Raw genomic sequence first — 20,605 nt, 5'->3', positions numbered from 1 at the left:
AAAACCACAGTGAACATGACCTCGCTTTGGTCAGAATGGGTATCATCAATAAATCATCAAACAACGAGTGCTGGCAAGGTTGTGGAGAAAAGGGAACAGTGATGCACTGTTGGTGGGATTGCAGATTGGTGCAGCCACTGTGGAAAACAGTACGGAGGTATTTCAAAAAACTGGAAATGAAACTACCTTATGACGCAGCAATCCCGCTTTTAGTTATCTATCCAGAGAAATCCAAGACGCTAATTCGAAAAAATATATGTACCCCCATGTTTATTGCAGCGCTATTTATAATAGCCAAAAACTTGGAAACAACCGAAATGCTCACCTGTAGACAACTGGATTAAGTCACTGTAGTACATTTATACACCACAGTATTACTCGGCTACAAAGAAGAATGAAATTGTACCATTTGCAACAATATGGATGGACCGAGAAAACATTATGCTAAGTGAAATAAATAAGTCAGTTAGAGAAAGATAAATAACATATGATCTCACTTATATGTGAAATCTAAAGATCTGAATACATGAGTGAAATAAACAGAAATATTCTCAGATCTATAGAGGAAAAACTGATGGTTGCCAGAAGAGAGAGGGGTGGGGATGAGAAAGAAGGAGAAGGGATGAGACAGCATAAATCGGTAATTACAATCTTGCCACAGGGATATGAAAGACAGTTTGGGGAATATAATCAATAATGTTGTAAAGATTTTGTAGGGTGTGAGATGGGCACAAGTCTTATTAGTGAGAACACTTCATGGACGGTATAGGTGCTTGACCACTGCACTGTACACCTGAGGCTGAATAATATTGTATGTCAACTGTAATTTAATATAAATATAGCCATGGGATATGGAGTATAGCATAAGGAATAGAGTCTATGGAATTGTAATAGATATATACTATGTCAGAGGGGCAATATTGGGGGAAGGGAGTTATCACTTTGTGAGGGGTGAAATGTCCAACTATTGCATTGTCTTATACAACTGAAACTAGTAAAAGATAGTTAACAAGAGACAACGATGGACATTTCATAATGATAAAGGGGACTACACAACAAGAAGACATAACAGTCATCAATGATTCTGCCCCCAGACAGGGAGCACCAAAATATACCAAGCAACTACTAACAGAACTAAAGGGAGAAATTGACCAAAACATAATTATAGTAGCAGACTGAAATACATCATTGACAGTCAAGAACTAATCATCCAAACAGAAAATAAATAATGAAATGTTATCCCTAAATGGCACATTAGATGAAATGGACATAATTGACATTTATAGAGCACTTCATCCTAGAACATCAGACTATATATTCTATTCTAGTGTACATGGAACATTCTCAAGGACAGACCGTATATTGGGACACAAACTAGCCTCAGCAAATTTAAGAAGACTGAAATCATACCAACTATATCCTCTAATCACAAAGCTTTGAAATTGGACATCAACTGCAAAAAGAATGCAGGAAAAAACACAAATACATGGAGATTAAACAACATACTTTTAAAGAAGGACAGGGTCAAAGAAGAAGTTAGAGGAGAGATGAAAAGATACATATAAACAAATGACAATGAAAATGCATCCTACAAAATACTTGGGACTCAGTGAAAGCAGATTTTTTTTTAAATTAAAATTTATTGGGGTGTCAATTGTTAGTAAAGTTACATAGAATTCAGGTGTACAATTCTGCAGTACATCATCTATAAATCCCATTGTGTGTTCACCACCCAGAGTCAGTTCTCTTTCCATCGCCATATATTTGTTCCCCTTTACCCTCATCTACCTCCCCCCTCCCTCCTTACCTTCTGGTAACAACTAAACTATTCTCTGTGTCTATGAGTTTTATTTTCTCCTTTGTTTGTCTTGTTCTTTTGTTGTTTTTGGTTTACATACCACGTATCAGTGAAATCATATGGTTCTCTGCTTTTTCTGTCTGACTTATTTCACTTGGCATTATACTCTCAAGATCCATCCATATTGTCACAAATGTTCCTATATCATCTTTTCTTACCGCCGAATAGTATTTCATTGTGTATATATACCACAACTTCTTTATCCATTCATCTATCGAAGGACTTTTCGTTTGTTTCAATGTCTTGGCCACTGTAAACAAAGCTGCAATGAACATTGGAGCACACGTGTCTTTATGTATAACCATTTTCAGATTTTTTGGGTAGATACCTAGGAGAGGGATTGCTGGGTCATATGGCAATTGTATTCGTAATTTTTTGAGGAACCTCCACACTACCTTCCATAACGGCTGCACCAGTCTGCATTCCCACCAACAGTATATGAGGGTTCCTTTTTCTCCACAGCCTCTCCAACACTTGTTACTATTTGTCTTATTGATGATAGCCATTCTGACTGGGGTGAGGTGATATCTCATTGTGGTTTTGATTTGCATTTCTCTGATGATTAGTGATGTTGAGCATTTTTTCATATGTCTATTTGCCATTTGTATGTCCTCTTTGGAGAAATGTCTCTTCAGGTTGTGTGCCCATTTTTCAATTGGGTTGTTTGTTTTTTTGTTGTTGAGTTTTTCTAAATTCTATTTCTGAGATTTCATTGTTAGTATATAGGAATGCAATGGACTTTTGTATGTTGATTTTGTAGCCAGCAACTTTACTTTATTAGTTGATTGTTTCTAATAGCTTTTTGGTGGAGTCATTAGGGTTTTCCATATAAAGCATCATGTCATCTGCAAAGAGTGACAATTTAACTTCTTCATTCCCAATTTGGATGCCTTTTATTTCTTTCTCTTGCCTGATTGCTCTGGCAAGGACTTCCAACACTATGTTGAAAAGCAGAGGTGATGGGGAGAGCCCTGTGTTGTTCCTGACCGTAGAGCAAAGGGCTTCAGTTTTTCACCACTAATTATGAGATTAGCTGAGGGTTTGTCATATATGGCCTTTATTATGTTAAGGTATTTTCCTTCTATATCTATTTTGTTAAGTGTTTTAACATAAATGGATGCTGTATCTTGTCAAATGCTTTTTCTGCATCCCAAAATTTTGGTAGGATGTATTTTCATTGTCATTTGTTTCTATGTATCTTTTGATCTCTCCTCGAATTTCTTCTTTGACCTGGTCGTTCTTTAAAAGTATGTTGTTTAATCTCCATCTATTTGGTTTTTTTTTCCTGCTTTCTTTTTGCAGTTCATATCCAATTTCAAAGCCTTGTGATCAGAGAATATGCTTGGTATGATTTCAATCTTCTTAAATTTGCTGAGGTTAGTTTTATGTCCCAATATATGGTCTATCCTTGAGAATGTTCCATGTACACTAGAAAAAAATGTATAGTCTGATGTTTTAGGATGAAGTGCTCTATAAATGTCAATTATGTCCATTTCATCTAATGTGTCATTTAGGGCTGCTATTTCGTTATTTATTTTCTGTTTGGATGATCTATCCATAGCTGTCAATGATGTATTTAAGTCCCCTAGTATAATTGTGTTTTGGTCAATTTCTCCCTTTAGTTCTGTTAGTAGTTGCTTGGTATATTTCGGTGCTCCCTGATTGGGGGCATAAATATTGATGACTGTTATGTCTTCTTGTTGTATAGTTCCCTTTACCATTATGAAATGTCCATCTTTGTCTCTTGTTATCTTTTTCACCCTGAAGTCTGTTTCATCTGATATCATTATGGCTACACCTGATTTTCTCTGGATACCATTTGCTTGGAGTGTCAATTTCCACCCTTTCACTTTGAGTCTATGCTTGTCCTTGTAGCTGAGATGTGTCTCTTGGAGACAGCATATGGTTGGGTTTAGTTTTTTGATCCAATCTGCTACTCTGTGCCTTTTTATTGGTGAGTTCAGTCCATTTACATTTAGGGTGATTATTGATATGTGAGGATTTCCTGTCATTCTATCTTTAGTTTTCTGGTAAGGCTGTGTCTCCATTGTTTCTTTGCCTTTTTGTTGTTGTCTATTATTTCTGTGTGGTGGTATTCTATGATGTTTCCCTCTGTTTCTTCTTTTATTACAGTATATATTTCAGTTCTGGATTTTTTTTTTTTGAGTGGTTACCCTTAAGTTTATGTAAAAGAAAGTTTGATATTTAGAGTATTCCATTTTCTTCAGCATGCTTACTTTCTCCATTCCCATATTCCAGTTCAGGCCTTTACTCTCCCCCTTTTATGTTTTGGTTGCCACAAATTGTCCCTGTTGATGGTGGTCGAATAGCCTCCTTTAGTATTTCTTGTAGTGCAGGTCATGTATTAGAAAATTCCCTCAGCTTCTGTATGTCTGGAAAGGTCTTTATTCCTCCTTCATATCTAAAGGATATCTTTGCTGGATATATTATTCTTGGCTCATAATTTCTCTCTTTCAATAGTTTGAATATTTGGTTCCACTCCCTCCTGGCTTGTAGAGTTTCTGCTGAAAAATCTGATGATAATCTAATGGGCTTTCCTTTGTAGGTTACCATCTTCTTTCCCTGGCTGCCTTGAGGATTCTTTCTTTGTCATTGATTTTAGACAGCTTCAATACAATGTGCCTTGGAGAAGGCCTGTTTGGGGTGAGACAATTAGGTGTTCTGTTTTCTTCTTGGATTCGAGGTTCTAGTACTTTCCACAATTTTGGGAAGTTCTCATCGACTATTTGTTTGAATATACTCTCTGTTTCCTTCTCTCTTTCTTCTCCTTCTGGTATGCCCATTATTCTTATACTGCTCTTTCTGATGGAGCAGAAAGTTTGTAGAGTTCTTTCATTTCTTTTAAGTCTCAAGTCTCTTTCTTCTTCCATCTGTGCTATTTCCAGGTTTCTATCTTCGATGTCACGGATTCTTTCCTCCATCTGGTCAACTCTACTTCCTAAGCTGGCTAGTTCATTCTTAATTTCTTCTATTGAGTTCATTACCCTGATCCCGAAACTTGGTAAGGGTAACACAGTAAAAGAAAATTACAGACCAATATCTCTGATGAATACAGATGCAAATATCCTAAACAAAATTCTGGAAATAGAATGCAAGAATGCATTAAAAATATTATACATCACCACCAAAAGTGGTTCATTCCAGGGGCACAAGCATTGTTCAACATATGCAAATCCATCAATGTGATACACCACATAAACAAAATAACGGACAAAAAATCATATGATTATAACAATAGGTGCAGTTAAAATGCTTGACAATATATAATATCCAGGTAAATGTCTTTTACAAAGGGTAACCTCTACTTGGTTTTCAGAGCTTCTCCCATGTCTACTCTGTCTTAAAATTAACCAGCCTAAAATAATCTTTATGCCACATAGACATATTTTGGGGTGGCATATTCTGTTCCCCTACAGAATACCCCACCTATGGTTTAAACTTGTACAGCATGTCACTGTACTGAACACTCTAGGTAATTGTAATACAATGATAAATATTTGTGTAATACCTTACAAGGGCCAAGATGATTATGATGTCACTAGGGGATAGGGACTTTCCAGCTCCATTATAATCTTATGGAACCTCATGCCTATATGCGGTTCATCATTGACCAAAACATCTTTATGAGGCACATGATTGTATTTGTAGTTACAGAAAATCCAGGGAGGAATTAAGTGAAGAAATAAAATGTGATCATTATAGTCAAGCTGCTAAATTACTAAAATCAAGTGGGTTGAGACAGAGGAAACAATTCAATTATTGTTCTAACTAGCCTGGGAGCTTAAATTTTTGAAATTTCCAGTCTTGTGTTAATGCCAGGATATATGAGGTCCAAAAACTAAATTCACGGTCTCCTCCTAGACAAATGGCTATATACCTCATTCCTAAATGTCACTGTGGTCACCGTCGAAGTACTCCCCATTGGAAGCAATGCAATGATGCTCCCACCTAGTCCATCCTTCAGAGCAATTTTGGAACTCTTTTTCTGGACTGGCCATCAGAGTTGTCATTGCATTAAACTTAATGTCCTGAATGTCATCAAAATATCTTCCTTTCAATATTTCCTTTATCTTTGGGTAAAGAAAGAAGTAATTGTTGCCAGATCAAGTGAGTAGGGAGGGTGTTCCCATACAGTGACTTGTTTACTGGCTAAAACTCCCTCACAGACAGTGCCGTGTGAGCTGGTGCATTGTCATGATGCAAGATCCATGAATTCTTGGCGAAAAGTTCAGGTCATCTAACTTGTTCATGCAACCTTTTCAGCACTTCCAAATAGTAAACTTGGTTAACTGTTTGTCCAGTTGGCTCAAATCCATAATGAATAATCCCTCTGATATCAAAAAAGGTTAGCAACATTGCTGCAACATGTTCGCGAACTGAATTGTCAGACCTGTATGAACTAGAAGTGCTATTTCATCACACATCTGTTGTTTTGGACTGCCAGCATCACTTCCCCTTCTAGTCATAGCACTCTGGCTTCCATTTGGAGATCCCTTTGCGTCACCCTCAGTTGATGTGGTTTGAGTTGGGCTGATCCCATATCCCTAGACCCCTTTCATCCACTCTCTACCCTCCACAAAAAAAAAAAAAAAAAAAAAAAAAAGAAGAAAGAAAAGAAAGATATAATATCTATTTATGATTAAAACACTTAATAAAATGGATATAGAAGGAAAATACCATAACGTAGTAAAGGCCATATATGACAGACCATCAACTAATATCATAATTAATGGTGAAAAACTGAAGCCCTTTGCTCTATGTTCAGGAACTTGGTAGGGTTGCCCCTATCACCTCTCCTTTTCAACATTCTATTGGAAGTTTTAGACAGAGCATTCAGGCAAAAGCAAGAAATTAAAGGCATCTACATTGGGAATGAAGAAGTTAAATTGTGTCTCTTTAAGATGACGTATGCTATATATAGAAAACTCTAAAGACTCCACCAAAAAGACATTAGAAACAATCAACGAATACAGTAAAGTTGCCGGCTACAAAATCAATGTAAAAAGTCCATTGCATTCCTATATAATAACAATAAAATCTCAGAAAAAGTAATTTAAAAATCAATTCCCTTTGTAACTGCAACAAAAAGGGTAAAATACTTAGGAATAAACTTAACCAATGATGCAAAAGGCTTATATACTGAAAACTATAAGACATTTTTTTTTTAATTAAATTTATTGGGGTGACAATTGTTAGTAAAATTACATAGATTTCAGGTGTACAATTCTGTATTACATCATCTATAAATCCCATTGTGTGTTCATCACCCAGAGTCAGTTCTCCTTCCATCACCATATATTCGATCCCCCTTACCCTCATCTCCCACCCCCCACCCCCTGCCCCCGTTACCCTCTGGCAACCACTAAATTGAGGAAGACACAAAGAAATGGAACGACATACGGTGTTCATGGATTGGAAGAATTAACGTAGTTAAAATGGCCATATTACCGAAAGTAATACACAGATTTAATGCAATCCCCATCAAAATCCCAATGGCATTTTTTTAAAGAAATAGAACAAAAAATCATCAGATTTCTATGGAACCACAAAGGACCCTGAATAGCCAAAGCAATACTAAGAAAAAAGAACAACGCTGGAGGTATCACACTCCCTAACTTCAGCTTATAGTACAGGGCAACAATTATCAAAACAGTGTGATATTGGCAGAAAAACAGACACATAGGCCAATGGAATAGAATTGAGAATCCAGAAATAAACCCATATAAATATGGACAAATAATTCTTGACATAGATGTAAAACATATACAATGGAGAAAATGGTGCTGGGAGAATTTTAAAGCCATGTGCAAAAGAATGAAATTAGACTGCTATCTGTCACAGTGTACCAAAATTACCTCAAAATGGATCAAAGACCTAAACATAAGACCTAAACAATAAACTGCATAGAAGAAACTCATAGACTTTGGGTTCAAAGAGCATTTTATGAATTTGACCCCAAAACAAGGGAAATAAAAGCAAATATAAATGAATGGGACTATATCAAACTAAAAAGCTTCTGCACAGCAAAAGAAACCATCGACAAAATAAAGAGGCAACCAACCGAATAGCAGAAGACTTTTGAAACAATAGCTCCGGTAAGGGGTTATATCCAAAATATATAAGGAACTCATACAACTCAACAGCAACAACAACAAATCCTATTAAAAAATGGGCATAGGTCCTAAAGAGACATTTCTGCAAAGAAGACACACAAATGGCCAATAGACATATGAAAAAAATGTTCAACATCACTAATCATCAGAGAAATGCAAATAAAAAGCACAATGAGATATCTCCTGTCACCAGTCAGAATGGCTATCATCAACAAGACAAATAATAACAAGTGTTGGAGAGACTATGGAGAAAAAAGACCCCTCATACACTGTTGGTGGGAATGCAGATTGGTGCAGCCGCTATGGAAGGCAGTGTGGAGATTCCTCAAAAAATTAAGAATAGAATTACTGTATGACCCAGCAACCCCTCTCCTGGGTATCTACCCAAAAATCTGAAAACATTTACCCATAAAGACATATGTGCTCTGATGTTCATTGAAGCTTTATTTACGGTGTCCAAGACATGGCAACAGCCAAAATGTCCTTTGATAGATGAATGGATAAAGAAGATGTGGTATATACACACAATGGAATACTATTCGACAATAAGAAATGATGAAATAGTACTATTTGCTACAACATGGATGGATCTTGAGATTATTGTGCTGAGCGAAATAAGTTATACAGAAAAAGCTGAGAACCATATGATTTCACTAATCTGTGGGATATAAAATTGAAAACAACAAAAGAACAAGACAAACAAATGAAGAAACAAAAACTCATAGACAATAGTTTAGTGGTTACCAGAGGGTAAGGGGGTGGGGCGTGGTAGACGAGGGTAAAGGGGATCCAATATATGGTGATGGAAGGACAACTATATAAAGATGATGTATTCCCGAATTGTACACCTGAAATCTACGTAACTTTACTAACACTTGTCAGCCCAATAAACTTTAATTAAAAATAATAATGTTAGTAATATTGAGTATCAACTATGATTGCATACACACACACACACACACACACACACACACACACACACACTCACACACACACTGTCACATGTTCTGACAATTCAGTTCGCAAACTTGTTGCAACGATATTGCAACCAGTAAACAACTATATTGGAACACCCTCCGTACTCACCTGATCTGGCCCTCAGTGACTTCTTTCTTTACCCGAAAATAGGGGAAATATTGAAAGGAAGACATTTTGATGACATTCAGGACATCATTTAATACGACAACCGCTCTGATGGCCATTTTAGAAAAACAGTTGCAAAATTTCTTTAAAGAGTGGACTAAGCACTGGCGTCTGTGCACAGCTTCCAAGGGGAATACTTCAAATGTGACCATAGTGATATTCAGCAATGAGGTATGTAGCACTTTTTCTAGGATGAGTTCCTGAACTAAATTGTCTGACCTTGTGTTTTGTGTGTGTGTGTGTTTATGTGTGTGTGTGTGTGTGTATGTATACTCATGCATGTGAGTGTGCTTTTGTGTTTGTGTGTGTGTATGTGTATAGTCACAGGATGTAAAGTACAGCAGAGGGAATATTGTTAATGATATTGTAATAGCTATGTCTGATGTCAGAGGGGCAGCAGACTTGGGGGGAGTTATCACTTTGTGAAGGGTGCAATTGTCTAATCATTATGTTTTGTACACCTGCAACTAAAAAGAAGAAGAAGAAAAAGATGAGGAAGAAGAAGGAGAAGGAGAAGGAAAAAAGACAGGAAGGAAGGAAGGAAAGAAAGAAAGGAAGAAACAACAAATGTTTGCCACGATGTGAAGAAAAGGGAACTCCCTTTGGTGGGTATACTCTTGGTAGGATTGCAAATTTGTTTCGCCACTATGGAAAACAGTATGGAGGCTCCTCAAAAAATTAAAAATAGACTACCTTATGACCCAGCAATTCCACTTCTGGGTATTTATCCAAAGAAATTGAAAACAATAATTTTGAGAAGATATATGCACCCCTACGTTCACTACAGCTTTATTTACAATAGCCAAGATATGGAAACAACCAAAATAACCATCAATAGATGATTAGATAAAGTATTTGTGGGACATATACAATGGAATATTACTCTGCCTCAAAAACAATGAGGGGGTCGGCCCGGTGGCTCAGGCGGTTGAAGCTCTGTACTCCTAACTCTGAAGGCTGCCGGTTTGATTCCCACATGGGCCAGTGTGCTCTCAACCACAAGGTTGCCGGTTCAACTCCTCGAGTCCTGCAATGGATGGTGGGCTCCACTGCCTGCAACTAGGATTGAACATGGCACCTTGAGCTGAGCTGCCGCTGAGCTCCCAGATGGCTCAGTTGGTTGGAGCGCATCCTCTCAACCACAAGGTTGCCGGTTTGACTCCCACAAGGGATGGTGGGCTGCACCCCTGCAACTAGCAACAGCAACTGGACCTGGAGCTGAGCTGCGCCCTCCACAATTAAGATTGAAAGGACAACAACTTAACTTGGAAAAGAAAAAGTCCTGGAAGTACACAGTGTTCCCCAATAAAAGTCCTGTTGAAAAAAACAACACAGAATGGCTACCATAAACAAGACAAATAGTAATAAGTGTTGGAGAGCCTGTGGAGAAAAAGGAGCCCTCATACACTCTAGGTGGGAATGCAGACTGGTGCAGCCACTATGGAAGGCAGTGTGGAGGTTCCTCAAAAAATTATGAATAGAATTACCATATGACCCAGCAATCACTCTCTTGGGTATCTACCAAAAAAATCTGAAACATTTATACATAAAGACATGTGTGCTCCAATGTTCATTGCAGCTTTATTTACGGTGGCCAAGACATGGAAACAACCAAAATGTCCTTCGATAGATGAATGGATAAAGAAGTTGTGGTATATATACACAATGGAATACTATTCGGTGGTAAGAAAAGATGAAATAGGACCATTTGTGACAACATGGATGGATCTTGAGAGTATAATGCTAAGCGAAATAAGTCAGACAGAAAAAGCAGAGAACCATATCATTTCACTGATATGTGGTATATAAACCAAAAACAACAAAAGAACAAGACAAACAAATGAGAAACAAAAACTCATAGACAGACAATAGTTTAGTGGTTACCAGAGGGTAAGGGGGGAGGGGAGTGGGAGATGAGGGTAAGGGGGATCAAATATATGGTGATGGAAGGAGAACTGACTCTGGGTGGTGAACACACAGTGGGATTTATAGATGATGTGATACAGAATTGTACACCTGAAATCTATGTAATTTTACTAACTGTCACCCCAATAAACTTAAAAAAAACAACAACAATGAAATCTTATCATTGTAACAACATGGATGAACCTAGAGGTTATTACACTAAGTGAAATAAGTCAGACTGAGAAAGTTAAATACCATAGTGTCTCACTTATATGTGGAATCTAAAGAACAAAATAAACAAACAAAACAGAAACAGACTCAGATACAGAGAACAAACTGATGGTTACCAGTTGCAGGGGGTTTAGGGGCTGGGTGAGAAAAGTGAAGGGATTAAGAAGTACAAATTCGTAGTTACAAAATAGTCATGGGGATGTGAAGTATAGTATGGGAAATATAGTCAATAATATTGTAAAATCTATGTATAGTGTCAGGTGGTTCTAGGCTTATCAAAGGGATGACTTCATAAATTATATGAATGTCTAACCACTATATGCTGTACACCTGAGGCAAATATGAAATAACACTGATTGTCAATTATAAAAAAAAATAGTCACTGGATATAAAGTACAGCATAGGGGGTATAGTCAATAATATTGCAAGACCTATATACCGTGTGATGTGTAATAGACATTGGTGTCATCACTTTGTGAGGCATGTAAATGTCAATTCACTGTTGTTTCGTACACCTGAAACTAGTAAAAAAAAAGAGACAAGTGATAACAAGTGTTGGCAAAGATATGGAGAAAACAAAACCTTAGTGTACTTTTGGTGGGAATGTAAATTGGTTTAGCCAGTATGGAAAATGTATACAGATTCATAAAAAAAATTTAAAAATAGAGACCCAGGCCAAACCATGGTGGAGAAGAGTCAAGAGTGTGAAGTTTGCTCCTGGAGTAGTTGTGTGCATAGAAAGTGAAATCAAAGGTGATATAATATAACTATAGGACCTTGGACAGGGATCCACCTTAAAGCAGGAATTATTACAGAAGCCAGGCCAATAGTGATTGGCGAAGGTGATCTAATAGAAGAACTAGTGCTTATCATAAATGCTCACCCTGATAATATCACCCCTGACAATGAAGATCCAGAACCCAAACCTATGATCATTAGCACAAATAATGTGTTTGAAGTTGGCTGTTATTCCCAAACCATGAAAATAGGAGATAATAATGTTATCGAATCAAAAGCATATGTAGGCAGAAATGTAATATTGACCAGTGGTTGCATCATAGGGGTTTGTTGCAACCTAAATATGTTTGAAGTCATCCCCGAGACTACAGTGATCTTCGCATAGGGTGTAGATTGCCTTCGTCAGGTGCAGACTGAGCGACTACAGCCCCAGACACAGCTTTAGGTGGATTTCTTGATGAAAATCTCGCCAAAATACCATAACCTAAAGAAGACTATGAAAGGAAGCTCAGCTCCAATTAAGAACTAAGGACAATATATGACATCAAGATAACATTTTGTCTTTGACCACTGTCTTTTGAAAGGGCCACAGTGTTCATGCCCTCTTAGCAGTTCACAGAATAATACATGTTAACTTTATTTTGTAAAATTGAGTTAAAGAGGAAAATAATGGATTTTCGTTGTGTCTGTGATCTATAATTTATGTAAAATGTATTATTTCCCAATATTCTTGCTCCTTTTCTGATAATTTGCAGATTTAATTTTCTTTTGTTCTGTAAAATGTTGGCCACAGATTTTAGTTATACAAAGATTACCCATGATAACAAATGGCATATATTTATGTATTTATATTCTAGCACATAGTAAACTAAATAAAAAAATGTTGATGAAAAAATAATTTTTAAATAGCTACCATATGATCCAGCAATCCCATTTCTTGGTATGTTTCTAAATGAAATAAAATCACTGTCTCAAAAAGATATCTAGGGGCCGGCCCGGTGGCTCAGGCGGTTAGAGCTCCTTGCTCCTAACTCCGAAGGCTGCCGGTTCGATTCCCACATGGGCCAGTGGGCTCTCAACCACAAGGTTGCCAGTTCAATTCCTCGAGTCCCGCAAGGGATGGTGGGCTGCACCCCCTGCAACTAGCGATGGCAACTGGACTGGGAGCTGAACTGCGACCTCCACAACTAAGACTGAAAGGATAAGAACTTGAAGCTGAACGGCACCCTCCACAACTAAGATCGAAAGGACAACAACTTACTAACAATTGTCACCCCAATAAATTTAATAAAAAAAAAAAAAAAAAAGAAAGGACAACAACTTGACTTGGAAAAAAAAGTTCTGGAAGTACACACTGTTCCCCAATAAAGTCCTGTTCCCCTTCCCCAATAAAATCTTTAGAAAAAAAAAATATATCTGTACCTCCATGTTCATTGCAACATCATTCACAATAGCCAAGACATGGAAACAAACTAAGTGTCTATCAATGAATGAATTAATGGATAAGGAAAACGTTTACATATATGTATGTGTGTATATATATATCTATCTATATCTATCTATCTATCTATCTATCTATCTATCTATATATATATATATATATATATATATATATAGAGAGAGAGAGAGAGAGAGAGAGAGAGAGAGAGAGAGAGAGAGAGATAATTCCATTGTATATATGGACCTAGAGGGTATTATGTTATATTATATTACCCTATATTATATTACCCTAGAGGGTAGTGTGTGTGTGTGTGTGTGCATGCCTGTGTGTCTGTGTTCACACAATGGAATATTATTCAGGCACAAAAAGAAGGAAATTCTGCCATTTGTGATAACATGGATGGATCTTGAGGGCATTATGTAAAGTGAAATAAGTCAAACAAATATAAACAAATACTGTATGATCTCATTTATATGTGGCATGTAAAAAAAAATCCAAACTTATAGAAACAGAGACTAGAATGGTGGATGACAGGAACTGTGGTGGTAGGAGGAAATGGAGAGATACTGGTCATGGAGTACACACTTCCAGTTGGAAGATGAATTATTTCTGGAGATCTGATGTACAGCATGGTGACTATAGTTAACTATACTGTATTATATACTTGAAAGTTGCTAAAAGAGTAAATGTTAAATGTTCTCACCACAATGAAAAGCAACTATGTGAGATGATGGATGCATTAGCTAACTTTATTGTGGTAATCATTTTGCAACATATATGTGTATCAAATCATCATGATCTTAAACTTACACAATGTTTCTCTTTTCAATATTCCACATATAAGTGAGATCACATAGTATTTGACTTTCTCTGTCTGACTTATTTCACTTAGCATAATGCCTCAAGGTCCATCCATGTTGTCACAAATGTCAAGATTTCATTCTTTTTTTGTAGCTGAATAATATTCCATTGTATATGTCCACCACATTTTCTTTACTCCTTCATCTGTCAGTGGACGCTATAGGTTATTTCCATATCTTGGTTATTTTAAATAATGCTGCAATGAATACAGGGGTACATACATCTTTTCAAATTAATGTTTTCATTCTCTTCAGATAAATATCCAGAAGTGGGAGTGCTGGATCACATGGTATTCTATTTTTAATTTTTGAGGAACCTCCATACTGTTTTCCACAGTGGCTGCTCCAATTTACTTTCCCACCAACAGTTCACAAGGGTTACCTTTTGTCCACATCCCTGCCAACACTCACTTTTTCTTGTCTTTTTGATAATAGTCATTCGAGCAGGTGTGAGTTCATACTTCATGGTGGTCTTGATTTGCATTTCCCTGATGATTAGTGATGTTGAGCATCTTTTCATGTACTTATTGACCATCTGTATGTCTTCTTTGGAAAAAATGTCTGTTCAGATCCTCTGCCCATTTTTAAATCGGACTGTTTATTTTTTTGCTGTTGAGTTGTATGAGTTCTTCATATATTTTGAATATTAACTACTTATCAGATATATGATTTGCAAATATTTTCTCCTATTTGGTAGGTTGCCTTTTCATTCTGTTTATGTACACAATGTTACATGTCAATTATATCTCAACAAAGCTGAAGAAAACAACTTTGGAAAGTGTTAAAAAGAGACATTTCAACCAATTGCAGTCTGTATCTTATTTTTCCTGTTTCAAACAAACTATAAAAAAGCACAAATTGATAATATGTACATTGGGTATTGAATGATATTAAAGAGTTTCTGCTTTTGTTTTTAGTGAAATGATGGTATAATTATGTATTTTTTATAAAAAAAGTTCTTATTTCATAGTGAAATGGTTATAGAAGAAATGATATGACCGAGATTTGCTTCAAAATAATAGCTTCAAAAAAATAGAGAGAGTGGAATAATAGATGAAACAAAGTTGGCCATGACTTGAAATTTTCATAAAATGGATGATGAGTAAATTAGGGTTCGTGATATTATTCTTTCAACCTCTGCAAATGTTTGAAATATTCCACAGAAAAAGTTACAAAAATAGGAGGAGAAGGTATTATATTATAGGACCTAAAAGTTCAGAATATGACTCTGAAGTCACATGGCCTGACTTTATATTCTGTCTCTGCTTTTAATCATTATATGCCTTTAGGCCAGCGGTGTCCAAACTGCCGCCCACTGGCCAACTACAGCCCATGATCCATTGTTAATTGGCCCGCAGCAAATTCCAAAAATATATTTATTTTACTTAAATAAACCAGGTGAGGCAATACGTACTTCACCTCGAGTGAGTGGCCCGGCTGTTTGTGTATTTTACCACATATGGCCCTTGGTAAAAACCGTTGAAAAAAGTTTGGACACACCCTGCTTTAGGCAAATAAATAGTCAGGATAGGAGGGACATTGGCTGAAGGAGGCTTTACTGTCTTATGATGCCACCATATCAACACATGACCTCTGAAGATACTGCAGAAGGGAAAGAAAAGACAGGAGGGATTCCTGGGATGTTTTTAAAGACCAGGCCTAGAAAATGCTTACATCATTTCTTTCAACATTCTGCTGGTCAGAACAGAAGCCAGTCACATGGTCTTAGCCTAAGTTCAAGGGAGGATGGGACATGTGGACCCAGGAAGAGAAAGATGAAACAAATTTGATGAGTATATAGCATGTTTTGTGCCACAGTGTTACTTAACATACTGTGCCTCAGTGTGCTCCTCTGTAGAATAAGGATGATAATAATAGTATGTATCTCATAGGCTTATTGTAAGTATTAAATGAGTTAATGCATGTAAATGTCTCAGAGCAAGGCCTAACCCATAGTAAGTACTTAGCAATTTTTATATATGTATGTGTTTATCTAAAAATGGGCCTTGATACATGGGGAAGATTATTAACAGCCAAAGAAGGGTGTTGACCATGAACAAAAAAGCAAAATGGAAGTGTGGGATATGTTCAAGGAAAATGAGTATGTGATGTGCTGAGGGTGATGGGAGACATATCTGGAATGCTAAGTTGGAGATTGATTTTGGAGGGCCTCAAATATCTAATTACAACAGGCAAAGGACCTTCACTGAAAAAATGGTGGCAATGGGATGACAGAAAAATCATAAAATCATATAGAATTGTAATACTGTAAAGAATACTAGGTTATATATATTAGTCCAATCTCCTCATTTTATAGAAAATGTAATTAAGACAAAGAATGAATTACACGACTTGTCCAATGTGACACAACTTGTTGATAGCTTGGCTGAGGTGAGTTCAGCCTTCTTAACTCTCTAGTTTCTGGTTTTCAACCATACCTTGCTCCTTTTAACAATCATGAGAGACTAGGAAAATGAATTTGTCAGGTTCTAATCTCAAGTTTGCCACTAACTCGCTATGAGCAAGTTACTTCATCTATGGGTCACAGTTTCCTCTTCTGTAAAATGTAGGTTGTGCCACATGATCTCTTTAATTATAAAATTAGAACTAAATTAGAGTTAAGAAAGTTTGGAACCAGTTCAGTTTGACAGTCTAAGACAGATAACAATACTTGTCTCCCAGTGTCAGTTCTCCTTCTTCCTTTGTATAGAGCCCACAATTTTTGGCTGGGAATATGGCTGTCGGAATAAAACTTATATTTCCAGCCTCTCTTGGAGCTATGAGTGGCTATAAGTTCTGACCAGTGGGCTATAGGCTATGTTTTGGTGGTAGATACAACTTTCAAAAAGTGTTCTACAAAGAAGGGTACTTCTTTGTTTCTTTCTTCCTACTGGCAGGAATGCAGACATGATAGCTGGACCTAGAACAACCTTCTTGAATCATGATGTGATATTGGCCCATGCATGGACTCTGTGTTGAGAAGTACAGAGCAACAGGGTAGAAGAACTCTGGATCCCGGTGATTATGGAGCTGTCACTAGTCCTGGGCTTCCTATATTAATATTTGCAAAAAATAAACATCTACCTTGTTTAAGCCATTGTCATTTTTGGTGTTCTGTCACTTGCAGCTGAACCTATATTATAACTGATACAGGAGACAACTGGATACAGGAAGTCCCTTCTGTGATTATGTTACATTAAATTTTAACTGTCTTGCTAGCTGGTTCTTTCTATTGCCATCACAACTCGCGTGCTTTGATGGAGCAAGAAGCCTGTTGGAGAGACCCACATAGCAAAGAACATAAAGGAGGAAATTGATTCTCTCAGTGCAGCAACTTGTGAAGAACTGAGTCACACCAACAACTACATGACCTTGGAAGAGGACCCTTCCCCAGTCAAATCATCCTATGAGACCCCAGCCCTGCCTGATGCTTTGATTTTAGCCTTGTGAGAGACCCAGTAAAGTCCTAGCCACATTCCTAACTCATAGAAGCTGTGAGATAATAAACAGTGTTGTTTTCAGCCACAAAGTTTATGGTAATTTGTTATAAAACAACAAATAATAAACAATATTTTTTCCTTCATTCTCCTCACCTCTCCTCAGGCCCCTGACTCTTCCACCCCTAAATCTCCACCATGCATACCAACATATGCAAATATATGACTTGCGGGATCACCAGCCCACTAGTTCTGCAATTACATAATTTTGGCATGCTATTTTGGGCTATAACCTAGACAAATAAATAATCAGATATAAGGTTTTATTATTTGATTATTGTTGTACAGCACAACTTAATTTAAACCTATATTCGCCTTACCTTCTAACTTTTCTTTTAACTTGGTGTGTTCAATTTTTCCTACAGTTGTCCTGAGCTCTGAAGGTCCAAGGGAGGTCAATTATGAAATCTCTAGCTGCTCAAAGATGTCTCTTTTAGAGCCTCAACTGATTTGTTCAGTTGGCTTCAGTTCATATAGATATTTGGGTCTAGTTTTGACTTTCCAGACTCTAGAAAAAATGATTCCACTCTGGGTCTTTCAGACTATCTATGTCTTCATTTTTCCTCTGAGCTCAGTTTTCTCACTCTAAAGGTATTTCTGAAAACTTCTATGCCCTGCTCCCAAGCCTGCCTCCATTTATGATCCATGCTTCATTTGCATATGCTTTAGTAATCTATAGCTTTGTCAACCAGTCACCCTCAACTGAAGGCACATGTACTTCTCCATAAAAATAATTTTGAAGAACTTAACATTTTTCATAAAACTCTATACTTTGGAAATAGTTGTTTTTGTTTTTGTTTTAATTGGGGAATATTGGGGAACAGTGTGTTTTTCCAGGATGTCAAATCGTTGTTTTTCAATCTAGTTGTGCACAGCTCACTGGCCCATGTGGGACTCAAACCGGCAACTTTTGTGTTGTGAGCACCTCATTCTAACCACTGAGCAAACCGGCCACCCACCTGCGGCTCAGCTCCAAGCTCAAGCCATTGTTTTCAATCTAGTTGTGGAGGGTGCAGTTCACTGGCCCATGTGGGAATCCAACTGGCAACCTTGTTGTTAAGAGCTCACGCTCTAACAACTGAGCCATCCAGCCACCTGGGATTTTTTGTTTGTTGTTGTTGTTGCTGTTGTTGTTTTAAAGAGGGCGTAGCTCACAGTGGCCCATGCAGGGATCGAACCGGTAACTTTGGTGTTATTAGCCCCATGGTCTAACCAACTGAGCTAACCAGCCACCCCAGAAATAGTTATTTTTGATATGTTAACTTTTTTCTGTCTTTTCCTAATAGTTATGCCATTTTCCTTAATTCAGCTTCATAGTGCATAAAACCCCAGTTTTTTGTGATGTATGTTATTTGTTTTCCATGTATGCGTGACACCAAATATTCTTCTATTTACTGCTATTCAGTATTTGTAATCTATGTTAACCTTATGGAAACATCTTTCTCAGAAAATTTTTTCTAATCTAACTTTAATTCATTCAACAATAAACATCCACAAAACAAGCACTGGTGATGTATCTAATGAGTTAGGTGCTGGAGATAAAAATATGACTATGACATGAATTTTACCTTAAAGGAACATGCAGATAAGAGCTCTCAATTGCTGTGTGAAAGACAGACACATAAAGCAATATTTGTAGTACATGTGATAAGTGCCATAATCAAAGCGCATACAAAGGTCTATGGGAGCACACTGGTGGAAGAGAATAGTCTCCCTAGGTGGGTGGGAGAAATTTTCATCTGGAAGATAGATTTTGAGATGAGTCTTGAAGCCTGAGTAGGATTTTTGCATGTGAAGAGGACAGTAATACATTCTAAGCAGAAATAAAATATTATTATGCATGTGCAAGAAGAAATCTATTGAAAACCACTTTTAAAGAGAGTTTTAAGAAATTTTTTAATTGATTTCAAGTGGCTTCATTATGTTCTTCATAGTGTTTAAGAGTGACTTCAAATGATGAAAAAAAAATATTAGGATTTGAAGTAGATGGTGAGTATATTTTTCAACCTCCAGATTAGGACACTTGATCTGAAAAATACAACTATAATTTTGGGACTAACAGAACCAAGTGTTTGAATTTGGATGTGTCTGGGGAAACCAAGTCAGAACACATGTTCTCATAGACATTAGTATATAGAAATTCCAGATAGAGAGATTTATGATTACAACCTCTGACAATCAGAGAACTAAATCAGTATGTCTGAAGTCTGCTCCATAGAATTTGATGGCTCTTTGGAACCAGTCACGTAGAGATTTCATTTGAAGGCTGTGCCATGGAGTCCAGCCATTCTGATATCCTTTGCATCTTTTGACTGTAAATAATAGACACTCTAGGCAGCTCAGGGGAGTACGACGTGTTGAAGGGAATGCTTTGTGGGACCCTGGGGTATCTCATAGAACCAAAGGTGGAGTGAAACAGTCAAGGCCTGGGAATACCAAAAACCAGGGCACCTCAGGAGCATGCCCTTGAGGAGCAAGTATCACAAACTCTGAGGGCCAAGCAGGATTGAAGAAGGCTGTAGTTACCTGGGGTAGTTGCTGCTTTCCTCTTGCCAATTTTTGCTATATAGGAATTTGGCCCAGTACTAAGTAAAGATCCAGTTTTACAGATCCAGTAAAGTCAGAATTGTGGATTGTTGTATGACTTTCTCTGTTTTTTAAATATTGACTAGTAATCCACATTTAAAACAAACAAACAAACAAACAAACAAACATTGTTAAGGGCCAAAACAAAAATGTGTCTTCAGTCTCTTTTCCAAAGTGCTGCTCTTAAAGTGACTCATCTCCAACAGCTTGTC

At 37.1% G+C, this 20,605-nt stretch overlaps 1 pseudogene; it reads left to right on the top strand.

Annotated features, from left to right (window-relative positions):
* Positions 1–12,538, top strand: part of LOC109438315 (dynactin subunit 6) — a 46,703-nt pseudogene extending 34,165 nt beyond the window's left edge.
* Positions 12,539–20,605: the final 8,067 nt, after the last annotated feature.

Source organism: Rhinolophus sinicus, chromosome X, assembly GCF_036562045.2.
Source record: "Rhinolophus sinicus isolate RSC01 chromosome X, ASM3656204v1, whole genome shotgun sequence".
NCBI lineage: Eukaryota > Metazoa > Chordata > Mammalia > Chiroptera > Rhinolophidae > Rhinolophus > Rhinolophus sinicus.
The sequence above is the reverse complement of the archived record's forward strand: the minus strand, read 5'-3'. Positions and strand labels throughout refer to the sequence as shown.